Source organism: Montipora capricornis, chromosome 10, assembly GCF_036669925.1.
Source record: "Montipora capricornis isolate CH-2021 chromosome 10, ASM3666992v2, whole genome shotgun sequence".
NCBI classification, from domain to species: domain Eukaryota; kingdom Metazoa; phylum Cnidaria; class Anthozoa; order Scleractinia; family Acroporidae; genus Montipora; species Montipora capricornis.
Window position 1 is genome coordinate 38920085 of NC_090892.1, and position 17500 is coordinate 38937584.

General features: G+C 37.8%; 1 protein-coding gene and 1 long non-coding RNA gene across 2 annotated transcripts in view; both read left to right on the top strand.

Annotated features, from left to right (window-relative positions):
• Positions 1-17500, top strand: part of LOC138021839 (uncharacterized) — a 380926-nt gene that overhangs the window by 164820 nt on the left and 198606 nt on the right. The gene's annotated exons all lie outside the window — the stretch shown is intronic.
• LOC138021845 (uncharacterized) lies at positions 6494-7844 on the top strand. The gene is made up of 2 exons (XR_011126462.1): positions 6494-6619; positions 7271-7844. It is a non-coding gene; the product is annotated as an uncharacterized lncRNA (long non-coding RNA).

Consider the following 17500-nt stretch of genomic DNA (forward strand, 5'->3'; position numbering starts at 1 on the left):
AATATCATTATGATATTGTAGATTATAGCATTGTAATATGCATCTCATGATCAATAACATTCATTTTCGTTTTTTGTCCTTAGGGAGATGGATCCACCTCGTATTATTTGTGGCAGTTTTGTGAAATATTAGCTCTAAAAGGAGCGAGAAGAAATTCAGCCTTTTTTTCTCAGCAATAAACCACAATAATCTTATTGAGTTCACTTTGTCCATGTTGGTAGTGTGGAACAAAAGACTGGATAAAGTCACTGAGAAATCCAGACAATGCTGTTGAGTTTTAAGCAGTTTCTTTAGTACTCCTCACAATGACAAACTTTTCAGTCTCTTCTTAGAACTGAATACCAGTCCTTAACCTTTTTTCAGTTATGAACTTTTTGGACCAGCACAGAGCTTTAAGATGCCACTTTTTTAAATGTTGTACTTATAAAAAAAAATGGGGACAACATATTCAAGCAAAAACATCACAAATGCATGTTGTTTGCACCTGCACGCAAACTTTGCGAATGCTTTTGATCTGATGAGTTGCCAACCCAGTAATGCTTCAGATACATGTAGTGATGTCGAAACCCAGAACACCTTCAAACACATTCAATGACAAGTTGTCAGAGAAAAAATTAAAATTAAAAACAAACATCTTCTTGAGCATTGGGACCCACATGGAATAGCCCTTGCATATGTGTATTATACTGATTACTGGATTCCATCTACTTAATATACAATCATCTTTTTAGGATAATACCACCTACGCCAGTCGGCAGATAATGCTAGAGTGAACTTCTTGCTATACAGCTGTAACTATTAATTTTGTGTTATGCCACTTTCAGGGATGTTTCCTAGTTGTCTATGCTCTAAAGATTTTGTTCAAACCCATCAAGTACACTGTAGCATGCATGTGTGAAATGTCTCTTGAAAGGTTAGATCTGTTTTGCAATATGCACTGTGTTGTCTGAACTGATCCTTGTAAACTTTTTGTAGTTTCTTGTCAATTGTTAAATATGGAAAAAAAAGGATTTACTTTCTGAAAAAAAAAAAAACATTTAGTGGTGTCTCTTGATCAGGTTAAGATCTGATGAATTTCTATTTTAAAAGGCAAGCAAATCAAGGGGCAAATTAATTTTCTCTGAGCTGTTAGTGGGCTTTCCTGCAGGGTGAAGCACTTTTTTGCCTGCTCTCTGTATATCATCCAGTGTATAATCTTTTCACCTATTTATCTCAGTTTCTGTTGGGGCCGGCTTTCATAGCTCTTCTATAAATTTAACAAAAAATGCTATGTAAAGAGCGAAAGATGTATTTTGTTTTCATGATAATTATAAATTCGTATCAAAATTTGGGGAAACGTGGAGCTCAATTTTGCCTTCTTGCATCTTTGCATACTCCATTTTAATATCACTTTCAGCTTGCTTGCCAAAATATCTTTTGTAAGCGTGTCACCATTCACCACCCGGTCTATAAGTTGTCTTCCTTTGTTGTTCAGAATATTATAGAGGGTATCTGGAACGTCATTTAGGTTTTTTAATGTCTTTACCAACACAGACAAAGAGGCATTGTCCTGTATCGCAACCACTCGACGAACTAGTCTCCACCGATAAGTTCGAAGCTCTCACCAATTCCACCGGCCGAACATCGCCAAAACAGGGTTTAAGGGAATTTCTGGTCCTCCCAGAAAACCAACAACTTGCAAAAACCGTTCGAGAAACTTGCGACAAAAGCCAACACTGTCAAAAAAGTAAGCATTGCAGCGCTCGTTACCTCCATTCACCGTATAGTCACACGAAAGGTGCATATACCGCGCGAAAACAATTTTTACACAATTTGTACACCCCTTCAATTTTTGGAAAAACATCAAAACTCGTCAAAAATTGTGACAAAATCCTTATCTTTCAAACAGCGACCTTATTTTTTTGATTTAATCAACGGCTGTCATTTTCCGGCGAACAGAGACAGGTCTCAAAAACCGCTGATTGGCTAAGATTGCCTTTCAAGGACGCGTGCGCAAGACGGTAACCACTGACTTATTGCTCACTGGCGAAAAACATGGCTGCCATCGGGTGTTTATCCGATCTCCGTCGATAAAAAAAAGACCTTTTTCAGGCCAGTAAAACGGACGAATGTTTTGACTGCATAGTGCGTTTTTATGCAAGCGAAATTCTCTTTTTAGTTGTGGGCCACCGTACTTTTTAGCCAACAGTGCTACGAGGGAAATCTCTTTAACAATTTCAAGGTCAACGCGAGTCCAGGTTGCTGTGACAGTGTTTGAGTGGAAATTTGTTTGTGGAGCTTACCGGCTAATGGAGTACCATCTTGATTTCAATTCATGCGTTTATCTTTAAAAAAGTGGAGCAAAAAATATATCACTAAATTTCCAAATGGTTTCTCTTTCGACTAAATATTTTCACACTGTTTCCGCGGGGGCCCGAATATATCATAAAATGATAAGATTTTTGCATTTTTCTTCAAAATTAAGTTGTTAAAATGGCCATTCAAGTGGTCCATGAAAGCAAATTTATTAAGACGAAGGAAAAAAAAGAAATGCATGATGTCCCTGAAAAGTTAGAAATGTATGTCAGTCGTTCAAAGATAAATTTTAAAGTGAATTTAGCACCAATGTCATACATAACATGCCATATAAGCACCTCATATAGACCTAATCGGCTAACTCAATGCTGTACCCAATTCAAACCCTTTGGGAAAAAAACGTTTTGTTTCAGGTATTTCAATATCATTTAAATATGAATGGTACATTATAATGCAAATACAATACACAAAGAATCCTAATCTCGGGAGATTTGAATTGGGTACATCATTGAGTTAGCCGATTAGGTCTATTGGGTACACTAGAAGGAAACCTTTTAGTTGCAATTATGTTTTGCTATAGTCATTTCAAGCAAAATGCCAATCGTTTGCTTCCCTCCAAATTATAGAAATAAACATAGATTAGGTTAACTCTGAATAGCCAAAACAATACCGGTATTCCAAGTTGAAAATTTGATTCAGAAATCCAGCTCACTAGCAGGGGGGATTTTACTGTAACAAAATATTACTGCAGGTAATAATACGCTTTCAACACATTGTAGTGGGTTAATGTGACAACAAAAATAATTAATCAAGAATTGGTTTTATCTTCCAGCAATAAAACAGCAGGAGGATATAAAATTAGGTATCTTCAAAGTCTAGAAAACTTGTTGAAAGTGATTCAGTGCTATTATCCAAAACAAATTTCATGCTGGCCTACTAATTACTTCCAGTGCAATAAATTATTTTACCTCTCTTTGTGGACTCTGGTTGCAACACAGTGGTTTCAATAATTTAAATCCCCTTCCATTAGATTTAACTTTTAAAAAACTCCATAACTTCATATTTCTGTAATAATTGTTCAAAGTCATCGAGCAAAAGCATACAAAGCTACATTTGAAAGGGGCGTAATCCCAAGTTGGAGTTTTCTGGAGAAGACTTTCACAGAAATAACTCCTGTTACCTTTCCATATGGAAAATATATTTCAACATTAGGTGCAATGAATTTTTAGCAATTGCTTTAAAGAATACTAATCATTCCTACCATTTCCAAGGATGAATAATTTAAAGTTGAATGCAGTAAGTGTAAGAAGCAAAAAAAAGTGACATATTTTTTCAAACTGTAATCTATTTCCATTCTTGATTTAGTCCCTGGATAGTATTAAACAATGGTGGTAAAGTAAACAAACTCCCCAAGGGGGGCTCCCTTACGAAAATGACAGGGGTTCTTTTTGTTCCGTTTTGGAGAAAAAAATGTGGATTTGTAGTGCTTATGATGCTGAGACCAAACAGCTGGCAGAGTTGCTGCAGTACATTTAAGGCTATCAATCTGAAAAATGACTGGAACTGTAAGACAATTTGGTACACGAGCAAATAACTTTTACTTATGAATAATTCATAAGTAAAAGTTATTTGCCAGTCATTTGTCACTTTAGAACTGGTCCCTCTAAGGGGTCAGATTTCTTTAGCCTACGTCCACAAAACAAGGTTCTGTTACCTTTAAGGGTTGTTTTTTAAAAAAAAATCCAATAAGTGACCTGCCATTTTTATAGGGAAAACCCCTCCTGAGCAAACTGCATCCTCATGTTTGGATTCCCATTGATTTAATGACTTTAATGATATAGGCAAATTTGTTCTACAATAATACTCAAATACCATTATAGTCTTTATAGTTTACTCCTCGAGCCACCAGCTTCAACTTTGATACTTTGTTCTAAAAGCCAAAGCAACGCAAAGCAAAGCATGGTGGAGGTGATGATTAATCACTTGTTTTGGTTCAAATGAAGAAAAAGAAAGTCAAACTAACAATAGCACTTTAACCCTTTCACCCCTAAACCGGCCATACTTAGCATTTTACTCTGTCTAACACCAGACGATTTTACTTGTCAATGGGGAATCCCCAGGACTCAATGGGTTAATCACTCACTAAAAAATGTCCCAATAAAATATTATGTTCCACTAACGACCAAAACTGTACTAATAATTTGAATTACAGCTAAGGTCTGTCAAATTTCCATCTGAGTTACCTGACAGCTCTTACAGTACTTCTCAACATAAAGAAAATAAATTCTGTGGACTTAAACATTCCCAAATAGAAATGTTGTATATTCCAAATATCGTTACGTAAACTCTTCAAGATTTACCTGCTTCAGGAACTTCAAATCAATGAATATTTGGAATAATTTTCCTGGACTCCTGCAAACTATGTGCACTTTTTAATGGTTTGCCCTTTAAAAGTAACACTCAGAAATAATAATGCAAATACAACTGAGGCTGTTTTGCCTTATCTACAAGACAAGACAACAATATCCTTTATTCAAACACAATCAACATTAATTAAAGCAATAATACATGCTTGCGGGGTCATGTGCTAACTATAATAAAGATACACTACAGGAAATAAAAGCTTAAAACTAACTATGTGACAGAAATAGGATATCTACACATAAGGGATAAGAAAAATAAATCAACTGCTATCCAAAGATCTTATTGCAAACACACCAAAAGGTAACGGTTGATTGACAAGTTCCTTGTGCAAAATGGTAGAGCATGTTTGAAGTCCATCAGGACCAAGATGAGAAGTTATGATAAAAACTCTAAACATATTAATTACCAAAATTATTTTACTGCCATCAAACCCAATTATACCTTATGCATGGGACACTGTTTCTAGCTGCAGCTCCAAATCACATAATAAATTAATAAATTTTGCCATCTAAGAAAAGAACAAACATGTGGGGTGTAACCAAAAAAAGTCCAAGGCAATAAAGCTTCCTTTCAGCCTTTTCAGGAAAAACTATCCACTGTCAACCATACTTGACTCAAAACAGATTCCTTGATCCAACAACACATGACAGTCCCCTAAAACCAAAATTACATCATTAATGCTTCCAGAAAACAACAGTCTAAAAAAAAAAGATTTGAAAACAGTCACGAACCTGAATCTATAGAGATCTATATACATCTGTACCTACACTTCTGTTCTTCCAAACATTATTTTAACTAGCATGGATTTTGATTTTGATTTTAAACTCAAATTAATTGCAAATCCATAACTTGGTAACTACTTGAACGCAAGGATCGTTGAGTTGTGACTGCTAAAAAGTACAATAACTTAGACATTCACCAGAAAAGGGAATTTAAATGACCTTAAAATCGAACTTAAGACGAATCCAGTTTATTTTCACATCAAAAGAGAGCAGCGTACAAAGATAAATGGACGATATTAAAGCATTTCTTAACGTGAAATTACAATCATGATGGAGCTATAACGCTAGACGAACGCTAAGCGGAAAAACAAAATTGTAAATTATTACTCACAAATTAGTTTGCGAAGTCATCTTTTGCACACGATCCGACTTAGTCTCGTCACTCTCGCCATTATATGAACTTCATGCAGTAGCTCCTTTCGGTTTAAATCCACAACAACACCTTTAGGAAGTGTTTTCTCAAGACCATTGGAACGAAAAAAAAGTCATTTTTGATATTTTCTTGTGAAAAAAGCAACGTAAACGTAGTCCACATCTCAAGCTTAACAAACCATGGGCAGCTTTAACAAACGAGAAAAACAGAGTCCGGTTCATCTTCCACTAGCAGCGAACATTTACACGAGAAGGAACCAGATAAGGGACAATATCTTTTGGATAACAACCGCCGATCTCTCTAAACTTCGTACAGAGGTAAACTAGAAATGTCGAAGGCGCAACTCAACCGATTATTAAAATTTGAACAAATGTACGAGCGGCCTGGAGAGAGGTTAAAGTACGTGGGGAAATCTCATTTGTCGTCCGCCATTTTGAAACATTGATGGCGGGAAATAAGTGAGCATGCTCAGTGGTTTTTGAGACCTGTCGCGAACAGATAGTCTTTTTGAATGAGCGCGCCCTTGAGCCTGCGTTTCGTGCCGCGGATCAGTGACTTGCGCAGTCGTTTTTCAGCTCTGTCTATACGACCACTCTACGACCACAGTAAACACAGCGGTCAAACGTCTGCGCATGTGCGAGCGTTGGAGTGGCGAAAAGGCTGCCAAAATGGCGGTGCGAGCTTGTGGGCTGAAGTTGTGACACTCAAGTCGCCTCACAGGAGTTAAAAACGACCACACAAGCGGGTGAGTCTGTACATATTCTTTTACATACAGTAGCCACATGTAGAAGTGATGTCAAACAGTACATCAAACTAAAGCAATGACAGCTGATCGTACGATGTATTCGATTTAGCAAGGTCTTTATAAATCATACTTAGACACTCATGCACGAGAAGGCACAGCATTGGAAATCATTGTAAGTTACACGTAAAGAAAGGTGAAATGCCGTGTTATTGTCGTGATCTGTGTAAATATTACATCATTCATATCATCCTTCAATCTTACGTACAATTCTTGAGTTAAGTGCACAAGCATGTTTTATAAATTAATATATTTTGCAACAGAAATATTGAATGCTCTCCTATTTTTTTCATTTTAAGTAATGAAAAGTTCTTTCGAACTATCGCGTTTTATTTTGTTTAAGTGTAATGCTTCTCTGTAGTTGTATTGTCTTTTGTTTTGAAGTACTTGTTATTTCCAGAGATGTTCTCTTATCTGTTCAACACAAGAACTTCGCCGGCCTTCCTTTTGTAAGAAGTTTTAAGTAATGTTAATTTATCTTCTTTTGAAATTCGTTCCGTACACTACACTGTACATGCAAAATAACTGGTCTTTAGTCACAGAAATATTACATATGTTGTGTTGTAATGACATTTCTTGTTTACTTTTTGCCAGAACTGCTTAGCTTCCCTGATATGTCAGACCTAGCAACTATGGAACCATGAGGGAAATGGAAGTGACTGTCAGGACAAACAGTTTTCCATCTTGAGCAACAAACCAGATGGTCATGTGGAACTGCTTTCAGGGATAAAATAGGATGCAATGTAGCACATTACAGTGAACATGCTAATTTATTACCAGATTTCTGGATTTCAAGATACTGAAATGTACAATGTACATCTGCACTGTTCTCTGTATTATGCTCCACAGTTGTTAAATTTGTGTAACCTTCTCATTCCCAAAAATGACCAATACAGCACAAGGCAGCAGATTGTATAGCAAACAAAGGAATTATTGCAGCAAGAGGACTAAAAAATGACTTGTGATGGTTTTTAAGACCTTTGGTGAAAATTTCTTACAGGTGACTTTTTGCGATACCACCTTTACATTAAAGTGTCCCTTCCTTTGCATATGCGTCGCTTTTGACAACTTTAGATTATCTGGTATACGAACTGTCTGGATGTTATGGAAATCATCCAGGAGTAACACCATAGATGTACCTTCCTAATAAAAGAAAAAAGAAAATGAATAATCCATTGACAAACTGAAAATTACACAATGTGTATGTTGAACTAATGAAGTTTAAACTGACAAGCAAACAAAAGTAATGTATTTTAATATTCCATAGATTACAGTCAAATTCCCTTGAGCAATAAATTCTAAATTGTCTATCTTGAAAACAGTAATCTTATTTTAGCTCTGTATTCATCACTTAATATTATTTTATAATGTAATTGAATACACTCTCCCTAACATGTGAGTCCGAATGCTGCTCCTGTAACTTCCTTTTGTGCCTGTCAATAGTTTATGGTGCAACTGAGAAACCAAAGATGGGGCCATTGTTCAGGCCAGCTCTTGAAAGGCCATGCTGATGCATGTAGAGACCAAAGTCTTTTTGCAAAGGACATGTAATCTGTGATATATGCAAACATGAAAATTTATTTCAGATTTTTCAGATGTACTTTTTTATTGGTTTAAATTAATTCATGTTCGTGCACACCTGAAATATGCTATTATGTGAAGAGGGGCAACTGTTCTTTGTTCTTGGAGGTATCTTCTGTCTTCTGACAGTCTGAAGTCTTCCCCCGAAGTATTGTTTTAAAGACAGCATTAAACAATCCAGGTACTTCAAGCTCTGTAAACTTCCTCATGGCAGTCACTTCCTACAAGGGCAAACTACTATTTTTATAATGACTAGCAAGTGCCATCTGAAATCTTTCAATTAATTCTCCAATTGAAGGCTCTAAAATAATGATAATAAATTATAAAAAACAGTTCCAGTTTTACACTCTGACTTTTGCTAGAAGTAGTTGTTAGTAAATAAACAGGAGGGCAAAATACCTGTTTTCCTTCTCTTTTCCTTTCTACATATCTAACATGCCTTGGTTTGATTTAATCTGGCCACTAACAGGCTTAATTGATTTGGAAAAAATGAAATATGTAAAGGAAAGAGTTTGCAAGAGCATTGAAAAATTAAAGCGATTTAATCGTTCTTATGATTTACTTTTGATTAAACATGTGAATGGAATGTAAACAAATAAGATCGATTGGATATCACAGTTAGAAATACATATATACACAACTAGACTTGCCTCTATTGATCCGTATTTTCATGACACTGTTCCTCTTCTCGTGGGCCCTCTGCATCCAATAAGTGACATTTTCCTCGTTATTTATATATTTGTTTATGTTTTAACTTGTACAACGGGCTAACAGAAATAATCCGTGAAATGTCAGAGTTAAAAAGTATTCTACCTTCTGTTTGTTGGAGTCCTTTCTTTTCCGTGGAATGTATTTAACGTGATCTCTAAAGCTTTTGTCGGCCTCAAGTTTGTATTTACAATACCAGTTTATTCCAGGTCTGTAATCTGGTAAGTTTTTTCCATCCTTTTCGAATACCTGGTAAAACCGTTCAGGGATAGGTATGAAGGACACGAACATGGTTTGTTGTTTCGATGGATTTCATTTCTAAGCCGCAAACAAATCCACGATCCCGACGGAATCCCTCGAGCCCTTGCCAATGTTTTGTCAGCTCGTCTGAGCTAAGCCGAATAACTGCAATTTTCTTTTAATTGCTGGTTTTCACTCACGTGATCAACAGCCATGTTTTTCAACGAAAACAAAAGGAAGCGTTTGCATAATAATAGAGTTAAATTCCCGGAGGATTTGGTCGGGGCACCAACATGGCCGCCTTTTCTTTGTTTAGGGCACCAACATGGCGGTCGTGACGTCCTTCGTTTACACACCGCTTCCCGTCAGCTTCCGGTGTCACGCATCGCATGATTAATAATAACAAATAAAAATATACTACGCTGTCAGCTCGCAGCATGACGCCGTTTTTGAAGACGTATAACTTTTTTGGTAAAGCTCAAAACCAAATGGTAAATCAACAGAATACCGGTAATTTAATAAACTTTGTGTCTGGAAAGTCTTGAGTTTTCCTTCTACAGATTTCTATGAACGTTTCAATTTTGTTTCGTAAATTTTGCGTTACACCGGTTGTTTCCAATGTTTTCCTTTAAAATTTTGCGCGGGAAATTGGCGCGCGGCTGGCAAAAAAATTATCCATTTGGGCATGCGTAGACGTTTGACCGCTGTGTTGACCACAGTATAATGTAAGCCGATCTTGCGAGCCCTCAGCCTCTTGGTTTGCGGTATACAGAATGTGTAACGAAACTGTAACGCGATCGTCAACGCGATCAAAATAACCCATTATTTCAGATGTTTTCGACGGGTTTTGATGTTCTAACGACAAACATATCTCCTCTGGACCCTGTGATCCCTTCGGCCATTCTCTTCCGATTTCTTCCGGTTATCCTTTTTATTGTGTTCCCATCTGACCAATCAGTGGCGAGAACGGATTGGAACCTGCCACAACCTCGTTCCCAGGGTCTTCTCGGCTTTCAATATGGCGGCGGGTGTTGAGAAGACCCTGGCACACAGTGAACTAAAAAGATCGCTAATTGGTGCTTTTCTCACATGAACTCTGATTGGTTTAATATCGAAAGAAAGATGGCGGCTAGTGAGGAGAGCCAGAAGAAGAACAGAATAATTCTGTGTTTAAATCATTTTCAAAATATTGTAGCTGTTCCGTAAGAAGCAGCTGCAAATTAACAAGCATAACAGACAAAAATAATTCACCGTTTTTTCACGTTGTACGATGATCTACATCAGGCCTCGATTCCAATTAAAACTACGTTGGCTTTTACGACCTCTGGCATAGCGATCGCTCTATAACATAGAAGGATATAATGGTGTTTGAAAGACGTAACGGCAATTAAGTGATTTTATTTCGTACGTACCTTTACGTTTTGGGTCATTTTAGCGTCTCATAATTGTAAGTCCGTGGCGGGGGGATTGTTACTGTTGTTCAATGTTTTCACCGTGGCAGATTGTGTTACAAATTATAAAATTGTGCAACAGGGTTCATAGATTATTGATGTGGTTGATTTAGCAGTTGTATGTGGTTCTGTTGACTCGTGTGACAGCTGCAATGAAGGCGGGTCTGTTAAATACAGGTCAAGACTAGAGGTCGCTGCCCCAATAATCAACAACTAAGCCAAAAGTTTCCCCGAGACCTGAAACAATATTTTTGTTGAGTGATTAGCGCTAACAGACACTTTTGGTGTTGTTTATTTGTCTGCAGCACGGTGACATGTACACTCACCTGTGGAAATTGACCTGTGTTTTATTTCAATAGACCTGCAGCTGCAGTAATCCATATTCTTTCCTATCTCTTCCACACTCTTCAGCTAGTGCATGGTGCACAGAGAGATCTAGCTCGGTCGGTTTTCATCATTGCCTTTTACTTTCATTAATAAAAAATATTAATCTCCTCACCCCAAACAAAGTGCATGTCATCTTGTAATTTTCCAAGAGAGTTATTTAAGATTGTGAAGTCTTATCAATAATTATTATTCTTGAAAATAATTGTAAGGCTTATCATTATAGTCTTATTGACCTGTCAATTCGCTAATGACATCAATTTTTGCCTCTTCTGATTTAAAAATATAAATATGTATATTAAACAGTATTCTTTAATTTTGTACACATTACTTTTTTAGCATCACACTCTTGTGTCTGAGTTTTAGTCCAATAATTTAAGTTGAATTATTCGTTTTCAAAACATGCTTTGAAAATATTCTCTAGCATTGCTCAAGTTGTGGCATTTTAATTACTGTCTGAAGATGTGGTACATCGAGTGATTTGGGGGAAGATTGCGGACTGGACAGGGGGATTGGGAAATAAAATTGAAGGTGACAAAGCACAGGAAATTTGCAACTTCACCAGCAACAAGAAACTATTTCACAAAAAGAAATAGTGTTTTGTTTCTGGAATGGTAAGGGCAGGAGAAAAGATAAAATACTGTAAATTGTGGGTCACTTGGTCGGTCATATATATTTCGCTTCGTCTATTGAAACTCTCAACAAAGAAGGACAAAAATGTGGACGCAAACTCTCTGAACGGTTAGAAGCCTGTCAAGGAATATTAACCATTAAAGAGAAGAACATAATGATCCTTGTCTACAAATACCTAATTTTCCTTCAAATGCCACAGCATAAAAGTTCAAATTCCATTTTCCGTGAATCTTCCATTACTTGTGGTACATGTGAACCTAGGAAGTTACCAGTACTAGCTTTAAAATAACTGGTTCCTGGAAAACCCAATTTACTACAGTAACTACAACTTACCAGTGGGAAGATTGTTTACATTACTTATTACCACGAAGAGCGATAGCTTTGGATTTTTCAACAATATATCCCTTTAATGTAACCGAAAATCATTCAGATAGTGAAAACTTCATATTTATGACCCATTTCGTTCACTTTCATGCTTGTCAGCATTATGATTTGCTATACTTCAGGTTCACATGTTCACATGTTTGTTTTTACGTCTCATAGATGTTTAGATGTTCAATTACAAACTCTGTTTTGAATGGCCACTCTACTTCATTGTGTAAATAGTTCACCCTGAAGTCTAAATAGATACAATTCGTTTCTGAGTAAATGAAACGAAACAAAAATGTAGTTTAAGGAATGGAGGCAAATAAAACAAACCGTGCCATTGTCACTGCCTCCAAAACAGAGGAGATTAAAAGCCAGTTTGATAAAACAGCAAAGATCCACCCCTAACCCTGGGCTCATTCGACAAGAACTGCTAAAGATGATGAGATACTTATGTTTAGGACTTGCACAAATTGTGCCCTTTTTTAATTAGGCTCAACAGATTTCATGAGCAGCATTCCAAGACATCACATTGTCTTCACTGGTAGGAGAAGACATGGAAAAGTTCTTTTCATAGCTTGAAAAGTGCAAGAAGCAGATTGCTAATCCTATGGAATAGCATGTTCAACAATGTACATTGGCTTGATTATGTCAACTTTACCACAAAATATATTTACAATAACAAGTTGAAGAATGTGGGCACTAAACATGCTGTGGTTCGCTGTTGGCAATCAGAAGACAATTAAAATACTGATTTTACACTGACATGACAATACTTGCACGTGCAGTCAATAGCTTTGGGTCAATGTATACTGGGGACAATAGGAATTTCTGGGAGCCTATACCAGAGCTAGTTCAGCTGAATTTTGCTACCCTATACCAGAGTAAATTCCCACCGATTTCCGTCTAAATTCCGATTCTTGACAGTTAATAATACCCAGAGATGTTTCATGATAGCCATTTATTGACATTGTTGAGGCTGAGTTAGGTAAACTTAAACTTGCCGATTTGACTTTTTTTATATATTATTGAGTGGGAATTTCTGATTTCCTTAGTCTTGATAAAATCTTCAACCGACTGGTCAGTTTCGTGAAAAATGATACCCTATTCTTGACCGAAAGGCTATGATTTATATGCTATATCCTAGAATAAACTGCTTGAAAACCATACCCTTCACAGCGGCACATACCTATATAGTGCATATATGGCACTACCTCCCCCGGGGTCCAGACCGAGTCCACGGACTGTCTTGTGGAACGGTCCACGGACAACGGACTCCACGGACTGACTACCCCTACGGACCCCATCTACGGACCACCCCAAACACGATGGAAAAGCGTGCATATTTTGGCGCCTATGTGGAAGCAAGAAAACAATATGGGCAAGAAAACAATATTGAGAGTGCTGAGGAAAAAACAAGGAGCCCTGGCGCTCCAAGCTCAGTGTGAGAATCCCGATAAAAAGCTAACCTGCGATCAGGCCCATTTTTAGCTTCGCCCATATGTTCTCTTATGTCGTCGCTCGCTAAAATTGGGCCTGACCAAAGTCTCTCAAGAATTCCGGATGGTCGGCCAAATTTTGGCCGACCAAACTCGTGATCTGATTGGCTGTTGGAACGCCGGAAGTAAAAATGCCATCGTGATTGCGAGGAGCTCTCGCGAAGTCCTCGAGACTAATCCGCCATAAGTGTACGAAAAAATTTGCTCCCTTTTGTTCTTACAATGCCGTGGACGGTGTAACTTCATTTTATTTGTATAAATGAAGATATGCCATCTGAAACATCTCATAACTTGTCCAGAATCGGGTTTGAATCTCTGGAACGGGTGAAAGTAGCGATTCCGTTGTCAAGCTCTGTGGCCATGGGGTTGAAAGTACTTTGGCACAAACTTCCCTGATGTTTTGAAAGCTAAATAGCTGGTTCTTTCAAATGGCAATGAAAGCCGATGCATATTGGTTTCCTGGATGAGACAAGGGACATATATATCAACAGGAGGAGATGCTGATAAAATCGCAAGTTACACGAATGCATGTTTTGAATATCTGTGTATCATGATCAAACGGCGCGCTTTATTATTTACTGTACATGACACGGTTTGTTTGCACACTTCATAACATTTCCGGTTGATTTAACTTTAAACTCGCACTCCAGAAACTAAAATGGCATGTTTCCAGAGAGACCAATTGTACAACAATAAAAGAAACTTTGCGAGTCCATCTTACTGTTCGTACTCCATCAAAAAATTAACAGCCAAACTTATCATGAATTTACCGCGCAAAATTCTAGAACTCCACTCCAACTGAAGATATTACCCCAAAAAATCACCAAAGAAACCTTCATGGGCAAACACGTTAAAGGAATGATGTATTTCTCTTTTTTTTCTGTAAAAATCTATTGCCAAACCCTTAACCGTCCAACGACAAAATGCTAGGTTATCTCAATTACAAATTAAGATGTCAAGCTTAAAAGATTGCATATTCAGTGAAGTTCGGAGGGAGAATTACACCGGCCTTTGCCGCAATATAGTCGTCGAAAACATTCCCCATGCTTTAAATGTGTTTTTTTCAAATTAAAGCCAACGGTAACTTTCCGAATTCGTTTATAATATTCCTCCCACGGTAATTAACTCTGGTCAAAACAAACTTTCGTGAATCTGCCGTCCACGCGTGTATTGGTGTAATGGAAGTAAATTTGATTGGCCGATGAAGGACATGTCAATCAATCAAAAACTTAAGAAAAGCTGTTAACCTATATTTAAAGGTTTCTATGGAGGATGATGAAGCAATAGCCTCAGGGAGGCAGTTCCATTCCGTTATAGTTTTTGGAAAAAAGAAAATTTAAAAACGTCTTTATTTGCATATGGCACGCGAAATTTAAATTGATGGGTTCCGCTCGTGCGACTCTCAGGATGTTGAATCAAATATTTTCGGGTATCGATATCAATAAGACCATGAGTTAGTTTATACATAAGCGTTAATCTAGCCTGCCTTCCTCTCGTTTCCAGCGTGGCCCACCCTAAGTCTTTAATCATGTCCATAACATTAGCATATCTATCATAATTCTGTGAGCAAAACCGTGCTGCTTTACGTTGAACCATTTCCAGAGCACTGATATCTTTCTTTAAAAAGGGGTCCCAAGCCGCACTTGCATATTCCAGCTTCGGTCGTACTAGGGATATATATGCAATTTCTTTTACTTTCTTTGGGCAATTCCAAAGGTTGCGTTGCATTGTACCCAGTGATTTGCTTGCTTTAGCTGCTGTTATAGAAACATGGGCTGACCACTTGAGCTTGTTACTGATGGTGACCCCAAGGTATGGGAAGGTATCAACCTGTTCCAGCTCTACACCACAGAAGACATATTTTCTCTGGGGTGGATTTTTCTTATGTGAGATGGTAACAATTTTACATTTGGAAGGATTGAACTCCATTTGCCAGTGATACTGCCAGGATTCTAACCTGCGTAGGTCAGCTTGAAGAAGGTCACAGTCCGCGCATCGCTAGCGACAATGCCTCAAAGTAAAGCATCGTCCGCAAAGAGCCTAACTGATGATTGCACGTTATCTGGTAAGTCGTTTATATATAATAAAAAGAGCAAAGGACCGAGGACTGTACCCTGGGGTACACCAGAAGTCACCGGGCATTGACTTGATGTCTGGCCTTCACAAACAACTGATTGAACACGTTGTGTAAGAAACGACTCTAACCAGTTTAGGAGCGAGCCTTGGATTCCATAGTACTGCAGCTTCCTTAGGAGTCGCCTATGAGGGACCTTATCGAAAGCTTTCATTTGGCGAAGTCCAAAACGGCCGCATGGATAGATGAGCTCTGGATAGTCTTTGCCATGTCGTGCAAGGCAAGAATTAGCTGCATCTCTGTGGATCTCTTTGCCCTAAAACCATGCTGACAGTCTGTTAAGATGTTATGGTGGTTTAGATGTTTCATAATAAAGCTGTGGACGATATCTTCGAGGATCTTCGATACAACACAAGTAAGAGAAATAGGTCTATAGTTAGCAGGGTCAGATTTCTTTCCCTTTTTAAAAAGTGAACACGTATTTTCGTCCTTCCACGTGCGGGGTACAGTACCAATGTCTATCGAGACTTTACTGAAGATGTCAGTCAGTATTGGAGCAATGTCTGTAGCAAACGTTTATAGAAACCAGGGTGGAATCTGGTCTGGACCACTGGCCTTCTTTGAATTTAACGAAGACAGCTGTTTTAAGACTCCTTGCTCTGAAATAATTAAAGACCCCAAACCAGGAGTAGGATCAGAGCCCATTTCTGGAATGTTTTCAAGGTCCTCCTTAGTAAACACACTTGAAAATTGGCTGTTTAAAATTTTCCTCTCCTGTAGGAGATGAGAGGTGGTTCTCTGTATATTTCTCTCAGTATTGGTTGGTTTTCGATTAAATGCCACTTGTTCATTAAAATATTTTTGAGGTTAGGCACTGATGGATTGTACTGTGTGACAAAAGGCATTAATCCGTTTTTCACTTTTTGCGGTTTTTGTTGAAGTGCCGACTTTCTATCTGTAAATTTGACATTTGCGAGGACTTTGTTTACCAGATTATCTGGAAAGCATCAGACACGCAAATGTGATCTGAAATTTTTAATGTTTTCTTCAAATGTTGCCTTTGAAGAGTTGGTTCTAAGGAGCCAAAGGGCTTCGCCTTTGATAAATCCTTTTTTCACGCCTGGAGCGTAACAGGAGGAAAAATGCATGTATTGAAATGTCTCAGTCGGTTTAAAGTGTGTACGGATGTCAAGGATTGAATCTTTGTGGAATCTCTCGCCTTTAAAGATAGTAGTGTCTAGGAAGTTTGTTTTTTCTTCTGATATTTCAGCCGTGAATTTTATGGTAGGATGGTGCCTGTTTGCTTCTAAAATGAATTGGTCTATTTCCTTTCTGTTTGTGTCCCACACGGAGAACACGTCATCGATGTATCTTTTCCACTCGAGGGGTTTTATCTTGCTTTTATTGATAATTTCTGTTTCTACCGCGGACATAAAGATGTTGGCAAAAGCAACTGCCACTTTTGTTCCCATTGCGGTACCATGAGTCTGGAGTTAGTTTCTTCCATTGAACTGGAAGGAATTCTCGTGTAGTATAAGTCTAAGCAAGCCTCTGAGTGAATTTGAAGGAATGGGTGTGTCGTTTTTATAGAAGGCTTCATATGCTTTGCATACAGTGTTTATTACTTCTTCTTGAGGAATATTGGTGAACAGGCTGGTAACATTCATTGAAACTAGGATCGCGTTGTTTGGAACTTTCCTCTTTTCTATAAAGTTGATAAACTGTGTGGTATCTTTGAGGTAGGATAATTGTACTTTAGCGATAGGCTGTAGGATGTGGTCTAAAAATGATGATATACGTTCTGTTGGGCCATCGCAGCCCGAAATTATAGGTCTACCAGTTAAAACTGGTTTGTGAATCTTTGTTAGCGTGTAAAATAATGGTATAC